This window comes from Gorilla gorilla, chromosome 1 (genome assembly GCF_029281585.2).
Source record: "Gorilla gorilla gorilla isolate KB3781 chromosome 1, NHGRI_mGorGor1-v2.1_pri, whole genome shotgun sequence".
NCBI lineage: Eukaryota > Metazoa > Chordata > Mammalia > Primates > Hominidae > Gorilla > Gorilla gorilla.
This window is the reverse complement of record NC_073224.2, coordinates 19,168,112-19,185,813: the sequence shown is the minus strand read 5'-3', so window position 1 is coordinate 19,185,813 and position 17,702 is coordinate 19,168,112. Positions and strand designations below refer to the sequence as shown.

The 17,702-nt window shown below is 41.3% G+C and overlaps 1 pseudogene; it reads right to left on the bottom strand.

Annotated features, from left to right (window-relative positions):
* Nucleotides 1–1,100: 1,100 nt before the first annotated feature.
* LOC134757722 (protein capicua homolog) overlaps nt 1,101–17,702 on the bottom strand; it is an 18,502-nt pseudogene continuing 1,900 nt past the window's right edge.

The following is a 17,702-nucleotide window of genomic DNA, read 5'->3' as shown; positions in this document are numbered from 1 at the left end:
AAAAAAAAGAGGCAGGCCTTATTCTGTCCCAAACTGAAAGGATTAAATGGCTTTACCTGGGAGAAGATAACCATCCTGCCCTCCATTGCTACCCCCACATACTGTCCATGTTCTCAGGGGGTACTGTGAGTCCTGGGATCTTCTTTGGGGTCGCCCACCTGCCTGTGGTAGTTATGGAGACCCCCAGGTGTTGAGGCAGGGCTGGGGTGTCCCCTTCCAACCAGGCTGTCAAGGCCCCAACTCTGGGGCAGAGGCAGTGGCAGGGCAGCCAGGGTTGCGCCAGAGCCTGAGCAGGGTGAGGTGGGGTCAGGCAGGGCTGGGAGTCAGGGCAGGGGCGGCAGCAGTGGACCCGCTATGCACACATCTTCTTCTCCAAGGTTTGTGTGCAGAACATCCTGCCCATGCTGCCCCAGCAGCTTCAGTTGGCACCTGCCCCAGTCCAGCCTCTGGGAACCATGCAGCGGCTCCCAGCGGCCCTGCACCCACCACCAGCATCCGTTTCACCTGCAGTTGAAGATCCGTGAGGTGCCCAGAAGATCATGCAGTCAGCAGTCCCACGGAGCAGCCCGCGAGGCTGAGGCTCCTCCCACTGGACCGCCCCCCAACTGGCACCACTGCTGCCCCTGCCCCTACTCTCAGCCTCACGTGACTCTCGGGCAGAGGCAGTGGTGGGGCAGCCAGGGCAGCGTCAAGAGTCTGAGCCAGGTGAGGTCCGGTCAGGACCCCCACAGGGCTGGGAGTCAGGGCAGGTGCAGAACAAACCTTGGAGGGGAAGATGTGTGCATAGTGGGCCTGGAGGGCGGCTGTGGCCTAGTGGACAGGAAGAAGCAGTGGGCCTGGAAGAGCTGCATGATCAGGGCCGGCACTGGTCCAGGGCGCATACAGTGAAGAGGACAGTGCTTCCTAGGTCTCCGGTTCCCTGAGCCTGTCCTCGGCTTCTCCACCTGTACAGGCAAAGGGGAAGCTGTCCCCATCACACATGGCACACTTGGGGGTGTTGGGCTTTGGGCTGCAGCTGGAGCGTCTTCTCATCTTGCATCTGGGCGTGGTGGGGTCCTCCAGTGTGGGACCCATGTCCTTGGGGTTCCCTCTGCCCCGACCCCGAAAGCCCAGTCAGTTTCTCTTCAGGCTCTGCCCCCCGGGTGGCTCAGCCCAGCTCCTGCCTAGGAAAGCCTTAGTGTTGGGAGGGACCCTGATGACTGAGGAGCCTGGTAGCTCCAGGTCACCCACACTTTCAGGTCTCTTGCACCAGAAGGTGGCAGTATCCATTGGGAGGAAACAGATTGCCTTGGAAGGCGTCCCTCGGCCCCCATCCCCAGGGGTAGGGGCCGTAGGAGGCCTGCTCTGCTGCCTTGACCAGACTCCTGGGCTTTGAAGGCTCCTGGGCCCAGTAAGAAGGAGGTGGGTGCCAAGGTTGAGGAGGAAGCATCCGAGTATGTGTAGGAGGAGGACAGGGTGGGACCATAGACTTTGCCAAAAGCTGCAGGTGGATCGGGGGACCCTGGAGGCTCAGGATCCAGCAAGGGGCGGCAGGAGTAAAGGAGGAAGGAATGACAGGTGCAAATACCTTCCCACCCAAGCCCTTGTTGCTCTCTGGCTCCTCCCCAGAGTTGTCCCCACTCTCAGTCGGTCACCCACTCCTTGAACTTGAGATCAGTGTCAGTGGTGCTAAAGCCATCATCAGCAATGACATCATCACCCCCTCCTCCTCATGGATGACCGTGTGCTCCTCATCACTAGCTATGTCCTCACTGGCAATGTGCTGGGAATGAGCAGCTCAGGTGGGCAGCAGCAGGGCTGCCCACTGGTCACCTCCCTCACCAGGGGCTGCAAAGTGGCCTGGAGCTCCATACTGAGTAGAAGGCTTTGGGCCAGAGTATGATGCAGTGCCAGACACCACCTGTGTCAGTTCCTGTAGTGCCTGACAGTCTATTTCCCTGCCATCCAGGCTGTGTACCCCCCTGTGGGAGAAGGCTTGGGCCAGGCTGAGCCAGGTTCCCTGACTGTGTGCAGCCGTTCTGCCCCACAGAAGCTGCTCCTTGGTATCCAAGCTCTGGAGTGTTTGGGCTACAACTGACAGGAGTTCAGAGGACGCCCCAGGGGCAGTGGCAGTGCCCGTCTCTGATATGCTCCGCTCCCATGAGCCCTTGTTACACTGCTGCTAGCCCCTGGCTTGTGGGCTTGGCCTCTGAGCTGGACTTCTTTCGGTCCTTGTTGCAAGTGGGCCACCTTCACCTGGAAGGCCAGGTCATGGTATTTCTGTCTCATTGGGCCCCAGGGTGTACCACCGCTCGCTCAGCATCTGGCTGATGGTCCGGTTATCCTGGTTGGGGTGACCCTGGTGCGCCCTGCCAGGGCCTGGTGCCGCTTGCTGAAGATCATGACCGCCACTCATGGGCCACCAGATGTGGTCCTTGTCCCATTTGTTGGGGCTGCATCCATCCTTCTCAGAAGATGAGTCCTGTTCCTTGCGCAGGGCACTGAGGGACTGGGCCTGACATCATCTGAGTGGTAGAGGCAACTGGGTGTCAGGAGACATGATGGAGAGGAAAGCATCATCATGGTCATTCTCTGTCTCACTGTCCAGCAGGGACTCCCCTGCGGGGCCCAGGGCTCCTCCTCCATGGTGGGAGGTGAGCTTTTACCAGGTTCCACCACCCCCAAAGTGTGTGGGGTTGCGGGCCCTGGGCTTTCAGGGCAGGTGGCTCCAGGGGGCCGCCCAGGTCAACACTCCCCGTCCCACCTGAGGGACGCTCATGAGCAACAGCTGCCAACTTGGCAGGTTGTTTTCTCTGGTTGGAGGCCACTGAGGGACTGGCAGGTTGCTGGGCCTCGTGTGGCTGCAGGGAGGGGTCAGGAAGGGGATGGGGTACCAGGGGAACACGGCCACAGAGTGACCTTCCACATTCCTCCACACGAACATGCTGATGCCACGGGAGGCCTCACTGAACGCAGGCCTGGGGGCCGAGTACTTGGTCCGGGCAGGGGGTTCCTGGCAGGGGCTCACACCTCCTCACCCCCTCCTCAGCCAAGGTGGCTTGGGCCCAGAGAAGGGGGGGTTGGAGAGGAGCAGAAGCCAGGCCTCAAGTTTTGTTTTTTTTGTTTGCTTTGTTTTTTGTTTTTGAAATGTAGTTTGACTCTTGTCACCCAGGCTGGAGTGCAGTGGCACGATCTCAGTGGCCTTCATACCTGGCTAATTTTTTGTATTTTTACTGGAGGTGGGGTTTTGCCATGTTGGCCAGGCTGGTCTTGACCTCCCGTCCTCAGGTGATCCACCCACCTCAGCCTCCCAAAATGGGATTACAGGCATGAGCCACCACTCCCAACTTCATTCATTTTTACTTGAAAAACTCCGTTAAGCATTTTTTTAAGGTAGACCTAGTGGTCCTGAATGCCCTCAGCTTTGTTTGTCGAGGAAACACGTTATTTCTTCTTTCTTTCTGAAGGACAGCTTTGTCAGACATAGTATTAGTTGCTGGCAGTTTTTTTCTTTCAGCACTTTGAATGTATTATTCGATTCTGTCCTGACCTGCAAAGTTTCTTTAACTTTTGACTATTTGATTATATTGTGACTTGGTGAGTATCTATTTGGTTTCAACCTCTTTAGGAATCTTTAAGCTTCATGGATTTAGATGTCTAAATCTTTCCCATGATTTAGGCAGTTTTCAGCCATTCTTTAAATAAGCTTTCTTTTCCTTTCTCTACTTTCCTTCTCAAACTCCCATAACCTGACAATGGTTTGCCTAATGGTGTCTTGTTGGCTTTCTTTTCTCTGTCTCTTTTTTTTTCTTTTTCTTTTTCTTTTTCTTTTTTGGACACAGAGTCGTGCTCTGTCACCCAGGCTGGAGTGCAATCTGTGGTCTCGGCTCACATTGCACTCCAACCTCCGCCTCCTGGGTTCAAGCGATTCTCCTGCCTCAGCCTCCCAAGTAGCTGGGACTACAGGTGTGTGCCACCACACCCGGCTAATTTTTGTATTTTTAGTAGAGATGGGGTTTTGTCATGTTGGCCAGGCTGGTCTTGAACTCCTGACCTCTTAATCTGCCTGCCTCAGCCTCCCAAAGTGTTGGGATTACAGGCTTGAGCCACCACGCCCAGCCTTCTTTTCTCTTTGTTATTCTTTTTTTCTTTGTCCTCTGACTGGATAATTTCAGAAGATCTATATTCAAGTTTACAGATTCTCTCTCCTGTTGAAGCTTACTGTTGTGTTATATCACCCAGTCTGGTCTTGAACTCCTGGGCTCAAGCGATCCTCCCACCTTGGCCTCCCAAAGTGCTGAGTTTACAAGCATGAGCCACTGCATCAGTCAGTCCCAGCACTTTGGGAAGCTGAGGTGGGAGGATCACTTGAGCTCAGGAGTTTGAGACCAGCCTGGGCAACATACTGAGAACTTGTCTCTATATTAAAAAAAAAAAAGTCTTTGGGAGGCCAAAGTGGGAGGATCACCTGAGGTCAGGAGTTCGAGACCAGCCTGGCCAACATGGCAAAACCCCATCTCTACTAAAAATACAAAAATTAGCCAGGTGTGGTGGCACACGCCTGTAGTGGTGGTGCATGCCTGTAGTCCCAGCTACTCAAGAGGCTGAGGCAGGAGAATCACTTGAACTGGGAGATGGAGACTGCAGTGAGCTGAGATCGCACCAGTGCACTCCAGCCTGGGCAACAGAGTGAGACTCCATCTTATAAAAGGAAAAAAGAAAGAAAAGAAAAATTCCATATCTGAGTGTTTACTCCTGAGTTTTTGAGATTGTTATTAAGATCGTGCTCTACTGTGATGATTTGGGTTTGTTTGATAATCAGAAAAAAGCATATTCTTTTGGGTGTTCAGCCACACTGCTTTGGTGTCACAACGGCTCATTGGTTTCACAGCTGCAGGACAAGTTCGAGCATCTTAAAATGATTCAACGGGAGGAGATAAGGAAGCTTGAGGAAGAGAAAAAACAACTAGAAGGAGAAATCATAGATTTTTATAAAATGAAAGCTGCCTCTGAAGCACTGCAGACTCAGCTGAGCACTGATACAAAGAAAGGCAAACATTGTAAGAAGCAACAGTTTCTCTTACTATTCTGAGAGCCTTATCATTCTACATCCCATCTTCCTGTGAGATTGTCTTTGTAGCATTTAACTCTAATTGCAGTTCTCATTTTAAAAATTGGCTTGCTTATTGTATATTTTCCCCAACTAAAGCGTGAACTCCTAGCAGGGCGTGGTGGCTCATGCCTGTAATCTCAGCACTGTGGGAGGCTGAGGTGGGTCGACTACCTGAGGTTAGGAGTTTGAGACCAGCCTGACCAACATGATGAAACGCTGTCTCTACTAAAAATACAAAAATTAGCTAGGTGTGGTGGCTGGGACCTGTAATCCCAGCTACTTGGGAGGCTGAGGCAGGAGAATCACTTGAACCCTGGAGGTAGAGGTCGCAGTGAGCCGAGATCTCACCATTACACTCCAGCCTGGGTGACAAGAGCAAAACTCTAGCTCAAAAAAAAAAAAAAAAGGGGTGAACTTGAAGGCAGGTCCTGTGTCCATCTTTTCAGTCCTGTGTCCATCTTTTCAGATTCTGTATCCCAGCACTTAGGACGTAGACAAACACGAGGATGACAATCAATATTTGCCAAAATGAAAAAACAAAAGAAACATGTAACATCATGTAAAAGAAGCTGGTTAGGTGGAGAAATTTCTTTACCATAGTCTTGCTTGTGGATCCAGTAGTGACTTTTACATTTTATATCTAAATAGAAGCTGGAGGCTTTGTTGGGGACTCATAGGCATAAAATATTATGTTATTTATTATAGAGTTAAATGCTACAAAGACAAATCTAATTAATAGGCCTATTTTCCTTTTTAAATTCTACTCATAATTTCTTCATAGTTTTTATGATAAAAGGTTGGATTTTGATTAGAACTCCCATGCTTTTGTGTCAGAATTAAAACTGGTATTAGAACAAATAATTCAAAAGCTAGAGAAAGAGTACAATGAGAAGCCATGAGTTGCATTTGAATTATAATATTATGTCTTACAGATTTGGGGTATATGCTAAAGTTACCAAAGTTGTAGAAAATAAGGCCGGGCATTGTGGCTCACATCTGTAATTCCAGCACTTTGGGAGGCCGAGGTGGGCGGATCATTTGAGGTCAGGAGTTCGAGACCAGCCTGGCCAACATGGTGAAACTCCATCTGTACTAACAGTACAAAAATTAGCCAGGCGTGATGGTGTGCACCTGTAGTCCTTGCTACTCAGAAAGCTGAGGCAGGAGAATCGCTTGTACCCAGGAGGCAGAGGTTGCAGTGAGCAGAGATTGTGCCACTGCACTCCAGCCTGGGTGACAGAGTGCTATGAGTCACCACACCTGGTATGAGCCACCGTGCCTGGCCCACAATGACTTTTACACATGTTGTTAAATCATCTTACAGATTTTATAATTTGGGGGAAGAAAAGTTTTACTAAATGGTCTTTTAATGGAAACGCTACAAGAACCAGAATCTTTGCTTTGTTCACTTATGTATCCATTCCTAGGCCTAGAAAAATGTCTGACACATAGCGGCAATTATTCATTGAATAAATGGACCCAGCGATAGTACATTAGCTATGCTATATGCATACATTAAAGATGTAGATTATTGACTTTCAAAAGATAATTAATGTAACTTCTTACTGCTTCTGAACATGTTTGTGAGTTATATTGCTGAGGGACCTTTATCTTCTCATTCTTTCATCTTAACCCAGTGTTATAAAATTGAAATCACCAATATTATTCCATATCTAAAATTAATATCTACCTTGTAAAAAATATCACTCTGCTGCATTTGAGAATAGACTTTTTAGGTAATAATGATGCAATCCATAGGGTTTTTTGGGGGCACAGAGGGATTCATGCTGACAGAACATTTTATTTTCTATTTTCCCAGAGCTGTAAAACATGAAATTAGGGTAGTATAAGGCATATTTTTACTCTTTTTACAATTTTTTCTAAAAAAATTAGTGTTTGTTCCCGGTATAACTTTTAACTTTATAGGTAAATATTTGTCTCTTTCAGCTCCAGTTTTATGTGAAATAGAGTTTTCAGATTTATGTAGCATGGAAGGTTTTAATACGTCAGAGTTACTGATTTTTGCCATTTTCTCAATTATTTCTTTTTTATCTTTAGTTGATTTTTTTGTAGTGACACATTTTGTTTCTAGTCTCATTTCCTTTTGTTTATATTCTATGTATATTTCGTTTTTGGTTACTATGAGAATTACATATAACATCCTAGAGTTATAACATTTTAATTTGAATTTATTTCAACTTAAGTTCAATCACATACCAAAATTCTACTGCTATATATATAGCTCTACTCTTTTTATGTTATTGATGTAACAAATTACGTCTTTATTCATTGTATACCAGCTAACAGATTTACAATTACATTTTATGCATTTGCCTTTTAAATTATGTAGAAAATAAAAAGCAGAGTTACAAACCAAAATTACAATAGGACTTCAAGGTTTCTGCCAAGAAATCAGCTGCTAATGCTATCTGGATCCCTATCTGTGAGAGTTGCTCTTCTCTCTGAGTTTCCAACATTCTCCCATTATCTTTTTTTGTTTGTTTTTAAGACAAATAATTGTACATATTCATGGGATACAGAGTGATATTTTGATACATGTATACAATGTCCAATGATCAAATAAGGATAATTAGCATATCCATCACCTCAAATATTTGTCATTTATTTGTATTGTGAACAGTCAACATTCTTTCTTCTAGTTTTTTAAATTTATAAACATTTAAATTTTATTACAGAAATTTAAATTTTTTGATTCTGAAAAAGTCATATATGTATGCAACATCTTTTTCTCATTTATTTATATATTTATGCATCTTTCCTTTTAGTTTTGACAGAGATTTTCTATTTTATCATTATTTCAAAAGAACTCTTACCTGTATTTATTTATCAATTATATTTCCCTTGTTTTTTGTAGTATATTAATTTATTTACTTATCTTCTAAAAATCCTCCATATAATCTGTTTATTTTGTTTCCTTTCTATAATTTCTTCAATGATTAGTTCTGTTCTATTTTCCATTAAAATATTTAAATCTTGTATGAATTTTTGTCAGATTAGAAATTTAGGGCATTTCTTAATTTCTCTATATTCTAGCTTTTGACTTTTTTTTCTGACCTAAGAGGTATTTAGAGCACATTTTAGATTTTTTATTTTGACTAATCATTTAAAATGTATACTAATCTTCAATTTAAATAAAAAACTGGTCTATAGTGACAAAAATTACAAATGAGCCTAACTAATAAATTATCAGCTGTGTTTATATGTATAAGCATGCACAGATTTTGGTAAATATGTACATAGTATATTGGTGAGCTTATTTTTATCATTCTTAACTCATTGTGTAGTCTAAACATTGGGGAAAAAATAAAATACAATAATCAGATGGTGTGAATAAGAAAATTGTTCTAATGTTTGTAAACCAAGCAACTGTTTTAACTGCTCCCCTCTTCCTGATTGACTTCTAAAAGGGATTAATCCATATTGGGTCCTATCGTATATGTCACGGTATAACATCTCCAGCTATAAAATGGAAATTTGAGAATAACTTTGCTGCTACTCAGATACATTTTATTTCAAAAACATACACTAAGGTGTTGCTGTTGGATCTTTCCAAAAACATATTCACACAGAACTTTCAATCACACTGAGCCATATTTGAACAATCTTTCAAGGTCAGCTCTGGCATAAGCTAACATTATACCATTTAACTCAGAAATTTCTTTAGTATTTGCTTAATGGGTTTATGTTTGATATGTAATGTAATTTTCTAATGCTAAATCAAGTGGTAATTTTGTTAGTCAAGTTGATTTAGTGGCTTGGGAAGAAAGCTTTTAATGTTCCCCTAATTTTTCTTACCTTTGACATGATCCTTCGCATGTCTTATTTTGCTTAGTGATTTTTCTTTCTTTTTTTTTTTTTTTTTTTGAGACAGGGTCTTACTCTACCACCCAGGCTTGAGTGCAGTGGTGCGATCACAGCTCATTGCAGCCTTGACCTCCCAGACTCAAGCTATTCTTCCACCTCAGCCTCCCAAGTAGCTGGTACTACAGGCACATGCCACCAAACTTGGCTAATTTTTGTATTTTTTGTAGAGACAGAGTTTTGCCAAATTCTCAGGCTGGTCTGGAATTTCTGGGCTCAAGTAATCCTGCCTTGGCCTCCCAACATGCTGATATTACAGACATAAGCCACAGTACCTGGCCAGTTTTCTTTTTTAAAAAATCTATTGGTTATTAATTTGAAGCCTTCCTTTTCATAGCTGTGCTCCTTAATTGGGAGCAAACATGAATGGACCACAACTTAGCCAATTTTCTATATACGATCCTTGCCATCCTAATTTAAAGGAATATTAATTCTTTCTTTTCCTCTTTCATTCCACAAACCTGTATTGACTACATCTAAGTTCTAAATGGTGCACTGGATGTTGAAAAAGTTGATGATGAGCAAGAACAAAATTCCTCCTTTCAGGAGACTTACAGTTCAATATGGGAAATATAATTTGTTAAAATATAAAAGTGCAATTGTGTTACATGCTGTATGAAGTACATGTTGACATGTGAGCATATAATAAATGGGCTGGAGGCCAGAGGATTGCCAAAGAGAATGGGCCTCCTGCTGAGACGAAAAGTTGAGCAGGGATTAGTTGGCGAAAGTGGAGGGACGATCCTTTCTAGGCAGGAGGAAGAACATGTACAGAATCTCTGAGGTGTGATGCAACAAAGTCTATATAAAAAACTGAAGAAAGGTCTAATGTGGCTTAAATACAGAAGCTAGTAGGAGAGGAGTTGAAAAGAGGCTGGAGAAGTAGAAAGTGTCTGCATTCTGCAGGAACTTATATTGTATAAAAAGAATTTCTCTTTATTCTAAGTGCAATGTGAAGCCAATGAAGTGCTTTAAACAGGTGATGTGATTTGATCGAACTTATTACTTCACTTAACAAATATTCATTACATGCCCACTGTTTGTCAGATATTGCTGTAGCCCCTGGTGATACAGTAGGGAATAAAACAGGCAAAAATCCCTGTCCTCTTGCAGCTTATAATGGACTGCAATGTTTAATATGTCAGAGGAGGTCCACGGAGGAGTGACTTCTAAGCAAGAATCTGAAAACAATGAGGATATCTAAGGAGGGAACAAATGGTTCAAAAGCCCTATAATTGCAAGCAGGCATGATGAAGCAATTGCGGTTGTCCTACTCTCAACACCGTGGAACTCAAAGGAGATGGAAAGATTCCTTCTCTCCCTCATATATTTTCTCCCTTTCTGTCTATATATATAGAATATGAGACATTTCCCTAATCATTATGTGTAATTACAATTATATATATATATATGTATGTAATATATAAACATATATATATATATAATTGTAATTACACATAATGATTAGGGAAATGCCTCATATTCTTCTACTCAGAAATAAGCAATATAGCAATTGCTTGCTACATATATATATATATATATATATATATATATATATATATATATATATATATATGTAGCAAGGTGAACTCACATCCTGCAGATGCCTAGGGCAGAAGATTATAGTTGAGACCTACAATAAAACACTTAAGACCCAGTAGTAAAAGCTGGTGAGGGTTTATTTGGGAAATCAGGGCATTCAAAAGCACCCATGTGTACAAGGGGATTTAGAAGGCCACATGCATGCCCAGGGCAACATGCATCCTCAGAAAACACCTGAGGAGATCCTAAGCTTCCACTTTGGGCTGATCCCTAAGCTAAGTGCAGGCTTGGGTAAGTGTTGAAGGAGTGCCTGCCACAGAGTCAATCTGCAAAGTCTGGGAGTGGTTATTTGGTTTCTGCTATTTGTTTGTTTGTTTTTAGTTCCTGATATTGAAGGGAATCTCTGTCAAAACACAAGCTGAGATCGAGCGCAGTGGTTCACCCTTGTAATCTCAGCACTTTAAGAGGCCAAGGTGGGAGGATTGCTTGGGCCCAGGAGTTTGAAACCAGTCTGGGCAACATGGTGACACCTAGTCTAAAAAAAATTTAAAAATTAGTCCAGCATGGCAGCGCACACCTGTAGTCCCAACTACTCAGGAGACTGAGGTGGGAGGATCGCTTGAGCCTAAGAGGTGGAGGCTGCAGTGAACCATGATCATGCCACTACACTCCAGCCTGGGTGATAGAGTGAGATCCTGTCTCAAAAAATAAAAATATAAAATAAAAAAACACAAGCTGAACACAGGCTATGGACAAAATGTCAGCGATTGAATATGGCAAGGAATACAGTCTTTGCAAAAAATAGTTTGGGAAAGTCATTATAGAAATTATCTGCTACAGCCTTCAACAATCAAAAATCCAGCAAACACTGGGAAAAGGGGTAATCTGATTTCCAAAGTTACCACATTATAATATTTAAATGTCTAGTTTTCAAAATAATTACACAGCGTAAAAAGAAACATGAAAGTATGGCCTATTCAAAGGAACAAAATAGATCAAAACTGTCCCTAAGGAGCCCAGGCATTGGACGATTGGATAAAGACTAAAACAATGATCTTAAATATGCCCAAACAGCTAAAGACAATGAAAATCAGGAAAACCATGTATGACAAAATAAGACTCTCCGTAAGAGATAGGAATTATAAAATGAGACCAAACCAAATTTTTGGCATAAAAGGTGGGATAACTGAAATGAAAATTTCACTAGAGGGGCTCAATAGCAAATTTCAGCAGGCAGGAGAGTCTGCAAACCTGAAGGTAAGACAACTGAAATTATTACGTCTCAGGAATAGAAAGAAAAAAGAACAAATAAAAGTAAACAGAGTCTAAGAGCTGTATGAGACACCATCAAGTGGACCAATATACACAGAGATTCACAGAAGACAGAAAGAGGTAGAAAGAATAGTTGAAGAAATAATGGCTGAAAACTTCCCAAATCTGAGGAAAGACATGAATATACTTGTCCAAAAAGCTCAATGAACTTCAAGCAGGATAAACTTAAAGACACCCACACCAAGACAAATTATAACCAAATTGTTGAAGGAAAAAGACAAAAAGAAAAATTTGAAGGCAACAATATGAAAACATCTCATGCACAAGGGATTCTCAGTAAGATTAACATCTGATTTCTCATCAGAAAAATAAATGATGCCAGAAGGCAATAGGATAACATATTTAAATCTTGAAAGAAAAAAGAAAGCCCTGTCAACTAAGAATTCTATATTTAACAAAAATTTCTCTTTATTCTCATTTGAGAATAAAAGATAAATTAAGACATTTCTAGAAAAACAGAAGCTGAGGGAGTTTATTATCAGAAGATTGTTCCTACAAAAAATGCTAAAGGGAATTCTTCAGGCTGAAAGGAAAGGACATTAGACAAAATCAAAGCCATAAGAAAAAAATAAAGAACACTGGTAAAGGTAATTACATAGGTAAATATGTACGCCACCACTAATGTACTTTTGGTATGGTTTGTAACATCTTTATTTTTCTATATGATATAATAGGCATACACATAAAATAATATCTATGTATCTAACTTAATTGGCATATAATGTATAAAGATGTAATCTGTGACAAATAATAATATAAATGGGGAGGCACAGAGATGTATAGAAGCAGAGTAGTGTATGGAAGACAGAAATGAAACTAAGTTGGTATTATTCAAACCAGGTTGAAAGTGGTTACCTTGGGGTAACCACTAAGAAAATAACTTTAAAATACGCACAAAAGGAAAGAAGGGAATCAAAATTGTACATTACAAAAAATCAACTAAATATAAAAAAGGTAGTAATTGGGGAGCAAAAAATTATATAACACATATAGAAAACAAATAAATGGCAGAAGTAAATCCTTTTATCAGTAATCACATTAAAGGTAAATTAACTAAAATGTCTAAGAAAGCAGATTGGCATATTGAATTTTAAAAGTCAACGTCCATCTATATGCTGTCTACAAGTGGCTCACTTTACATAGAAGGATGCAAAGAGGTTTAATATAAAATAATAGAAAAAGACTTTCTATGTAAATAGTAATGAAAAAGAGCTGGGATGGCTATATTATTGTCAGAAAAATATACTTTACAAGAGACAAGGAAGAACAATATATAGAGAGGAAAGTCTTCATACAGCAAGACAATATGGCCATAAACATATAAACACCTAACAGACACCAAAAATTTATAAAGTAAACATTGACGGAATTGAAGGGACGAACGGTTCTACAACAGTAGTTGCAAACTTCAATATCCCACCTTAATAATGGATAGAAAAACCAGACAGAAGAACATTCAGAAAACAGAGGATTTAGAAAATACTATAAACCAATCAAACCTAAGAAACATATAGAGCATACCACCAAACAACTATAGAATGCACATTATTTTCAACGGCACATAGAACATTCTCCAGGATAAATCACATGCTAAGCCACAAAACAATTCTTAATAAATTTTAAGAGATTGAAATAATCTGAAGTATTTTTCTGATCAGAATGGAATGAAGCTAGAAATCAATACCAGAAGGAAAACTGAACATTTTAGAAATATGTGTAAATTAAACAAAACACCCTTAAACAACCAAGGGTCAAAGAAGAAACCACAAAGGAAATTAGAAAATAACCTTGAGACACATGAAAATAAAAACGAAACATACCAAAACTTCTGGGATACCATGGAAACAGTGGTAATAGAGAAATGCATAGCTGTAAACACCTACATTAAAATAGAACAAATATTTCAAATCAATATTTGTACACCTTAAAAATTAGGGGAAAAAAAGAGCAAACTAAACCCAAAGCTTCCATCCAAGAGAATGGAAATAATAAAAATCAGATCAAAGATAAATGAAAAAGAAAATAAAAACACAATAGAAAAAAATCAATAAAACCAAAAGTTATTTCTTTGAAAAGGCCAGCAAAAAATGACAAATCTTTCACTAGAACAGCCAAGAAAGAGAGACACAAGACTCAAGTTAATAACATCAGAAATGAAAGTGGGGACGTTACTACTGATTTTACAGAAATAAAAAAAATGACTAAATGCCATGAACAATTGTATACTAACAAATTGAATAGCCTAACTAAAATGGATATTTCTAAAACACAAAATGTGTTAAAACTGACCCATAAAGAAACAGAAAAATTGGAACAGACCTATAACCAGTAAGGAGATCTAATTAGTAATAAAATCAAGGCCAGGTGACCTCACTGGAGAATTCTACCAAACATTTACAAAAAAGAACTGGGTGTGGTAGCTCATGCCTGTAATCCCAGCACTTTGGGGGACCAAGGCAGGAAGATCACCTGAGCCCAGGAGTTTGAGACTAGTCTGGGAAACCTAGTGAGACCCTGTCTCTACAGACAAACAAACAAAGAACAAATAATTAATTGGGCATGGTGATGCACACATATAGTTCCAACTACTTGGGAGGCTGAGGTGGGAGGATCACTTGAGCCCGGGAGGTCAAGGCTGCAGTGAGCTATGATCATGTCATTGCACTCCAGCCTGGGCAACAAAGCAAGACTCTGTGAGAAAAAAACAAAAACTAATACCAATCCCTTTCAAACTCATCCAAAAAATTGAAGAGGAGGGAGTGCTTCCTAACTCATTCATTGAGACCAGCATTACCCTGATACCAACACCAAAGTACAAGAAAACCATAGACCAATATCCCTTATGAATATTGACACAAAAACCCTCAAAAAATAGAAGCACAATGAATTGAGTAGCATAGTAGAAAGATTATATATCTGACCAAGTAGGATTTATTCCTAGAATGCAATAATGGGTCAACATACAAAAAACAATCAATAGAATATACCATATCAACAGAATGAAGGGGGAAAAAACATGACTATTTCAATTGATTAAAAAATGATTAGAAAAATCATTTGACAAAGTCAAACACCCTTTCATGATTTAAAAAAAAAAAAAAAAAAACACTCAACAACCCAGAAATAGAAGGAAACTTTCTCTAGTTAAAGGCCATATATAAAAACCCCACAGCTAGCATCATATAATCAATGGTAAAAGACAGATAGCTTTCCCCCGAAGACCAGGAACAAGAGAAGGATGTCCACTTTTGCTATTTCTATCCAATGCAGTATTAGAAGTTCTAGCCAAAGCAATTTGGCAAAAAAATAAAAGGCCAGGCATAGTGGCTCACACCTGTAATCCCAACACTTTGGGAGGCCGAGGCGGGTGGATCACCTGAGGTCAGAAGTTCAAGACCAGCCTGGCCAACATGGTGAAACCGTATCCCTACCAAAAATACAAAAAATTAGCCGGGCGTGGTAGCAGGTGCCTGTAATCCTAGCTACTTGGAAGGCTGAGGCAGAAGAATCCCTTGAACCCAGGAGGCAGAGGGTGCAGTAAGCTGAAATTACGTCACTGCACTCCAGCCTGAGCAACAAGAGTGAAACTCCATCTCAAAAAAAAAAAAAAAAGAAGTTAAAGACACAATGGAAAGGAAGAAGTAAAATTATCTCTGTTCACAGATGATATGATCTTATACAGAAGAAATCCTAAACGATCCACAAAGAAACTGTTAGAGATAATAAAGAAACTCAGCCAAGTTGCAGGATACAAAATCAACTTGCAAAAATCAGTTGCATTCTATACAGTAGTAATGAACAATCCAAAAAGAAACTTAAGGAAACAATCTCAGGCTGGGGACGGTGGCTCATGCTTGTAATCCCAGCATTTTGGGAGACTGAGAAGGGCAGATCACTTGAGGTCAGGAGTTCGAGACTAGCCTGGCCAAGATGACAAAACCCCATCTGTACTAAAAAAAAAAAAAAAAAAAAATACAAAAATTAGCTGGGTGTAGTGGCTCATGCCTGTAATCCCAGCTACTTGGGAGGCTGAGGCAGGAGAATAGCTTGTCCCCAGGAGGCAGAGGTTGCAGTGAGCCGAGATCACAGCACTGCACTCCGCCATGGGCAACAGAGCAAGACTCCAACTCAAAAAAAAAAAAAAAAAAAGAGAGAGAGAAAACAATTCCAAAAGCTACAGTTATCAAAACAGTATGGTACAGGCATAAAGACAAACATATAGAACAATGAAACAGAATAGAGAGCCCATAAATAAACTCTCATGTACACGGCCAAATGATCTCCAACAAGACTGTCAAATCCATACACTAGAGAAAGAATGCACTCTTCAATAAATGGTGTTGGGAAAAATGGAGATGCACATGCAAAAGAATGAAGTTGGACTCTAAGTTTACACCATAAACAAAAATTAACTCAAAATGGATTAGATACCTAAACTTAAGACCTGAATCTATAAAATTTCAGAAGAAAATGTAGAAAATTTGACATTGGATTTTGCAATGGTTTCTTGAATATGACACCAAAAACACAGGCAACAAAGGCAAAAATAGACAAATGGGACTAGATCAGACTTTAAAACTTCTGCACAGCAAAGGAGACAATCAACAGAGAAGACAACTTACAACATGAAGAATGGGAGGGAATACTTGTAACACATACATTTTGATAAAGATTAATATCAAGAATATATCTAAAAACTCTTACAACTCTTCAACAACAAGCACAACCAAATAACTTGACTAAAAAATGGGCAAAGGACTTGAATAGATGATTCTCAAAAGAAGACATACAAATGGCCAACAGGCACATGGAAAGATGCTCAACATCCTAATCATAGGGAAATGCACATGGAGACCAATGAGATACCATCTCACACTCCTTAGGATGGCCACTATAAAGAAAACAAAAACAGAAAACATCAAGTGTTAGCAAAGATGTGGAGAAATTGGAACCTTTATGCACTGTTGGTGGGCACGTAAAATGACACAGTTGCTATAGAAAATAGTATGGAGGTTTTCTGCAAGATTAAACATAGAATTACTGAGCCAGGCAAGGTGGCTCACGCCTGTAATCCCAGCACTTTGGGAGGCCAAGGCGGGCGGATCACGAGGTCAGGAGATCGAGACCATCCTGGCTAACATGGTGAAACCCTGTCTCTACTAAAAATACAAAAAATTAGCCGGGTGTGGTGGCGGGTGCCTGTAGTCCCAGCTACTCAGGAGGCTGAGGCAGGAGAATGGCGTGAACCTGGGAGGTGGAGCTTGCAGTGAGCCGAGATGGTGCCACTGCACTCCAGGCTGGGTGACAGAGTGAGACTCTGTCTCAAAAAAAAAAAAAAATCTAAACAGGTTCTCTAGGAGTACTTTTTGAGATGGCGTCTCACTGTGTCACCCAGGCTGGAGTGCAATGGCGTGATCTCGGCTCACTGCAACCTCCACCTCCCAGGTTCAAATGAATCTCGTGCCTCAGCCTCCTGATTAGCTGGATTACAGGCACCAACCACCATGCCTGGCTAATTTTTGTATTTTTAGTAGAGATGGGGTTTCACTATGTTGGCCAGGCTGGTCTCAAACTTCTGACCTCAAGTGATCTGCCCACCTCGGCCTCCCAAAGTGCTGGGATTACAGGCGTGAGCCATTGCACCTGGCCCCTCTAGGAATACTTTTAATTCTGCGGTTGGAGCAATAACAGAGAAGGAGAAACTCCAAAACTGTCCTAATTGATTCTGAGCCTCCCCTCTCTAGAAACTGGCCTGGACTAAGAATAGACCGCCCTGCCACAAGCATCCACCCTAAGTGTTTCTGGTTTACATTGCCTTCTTAGGGCCTCTGAGACTCTCCTCAGGTTGGTGTTT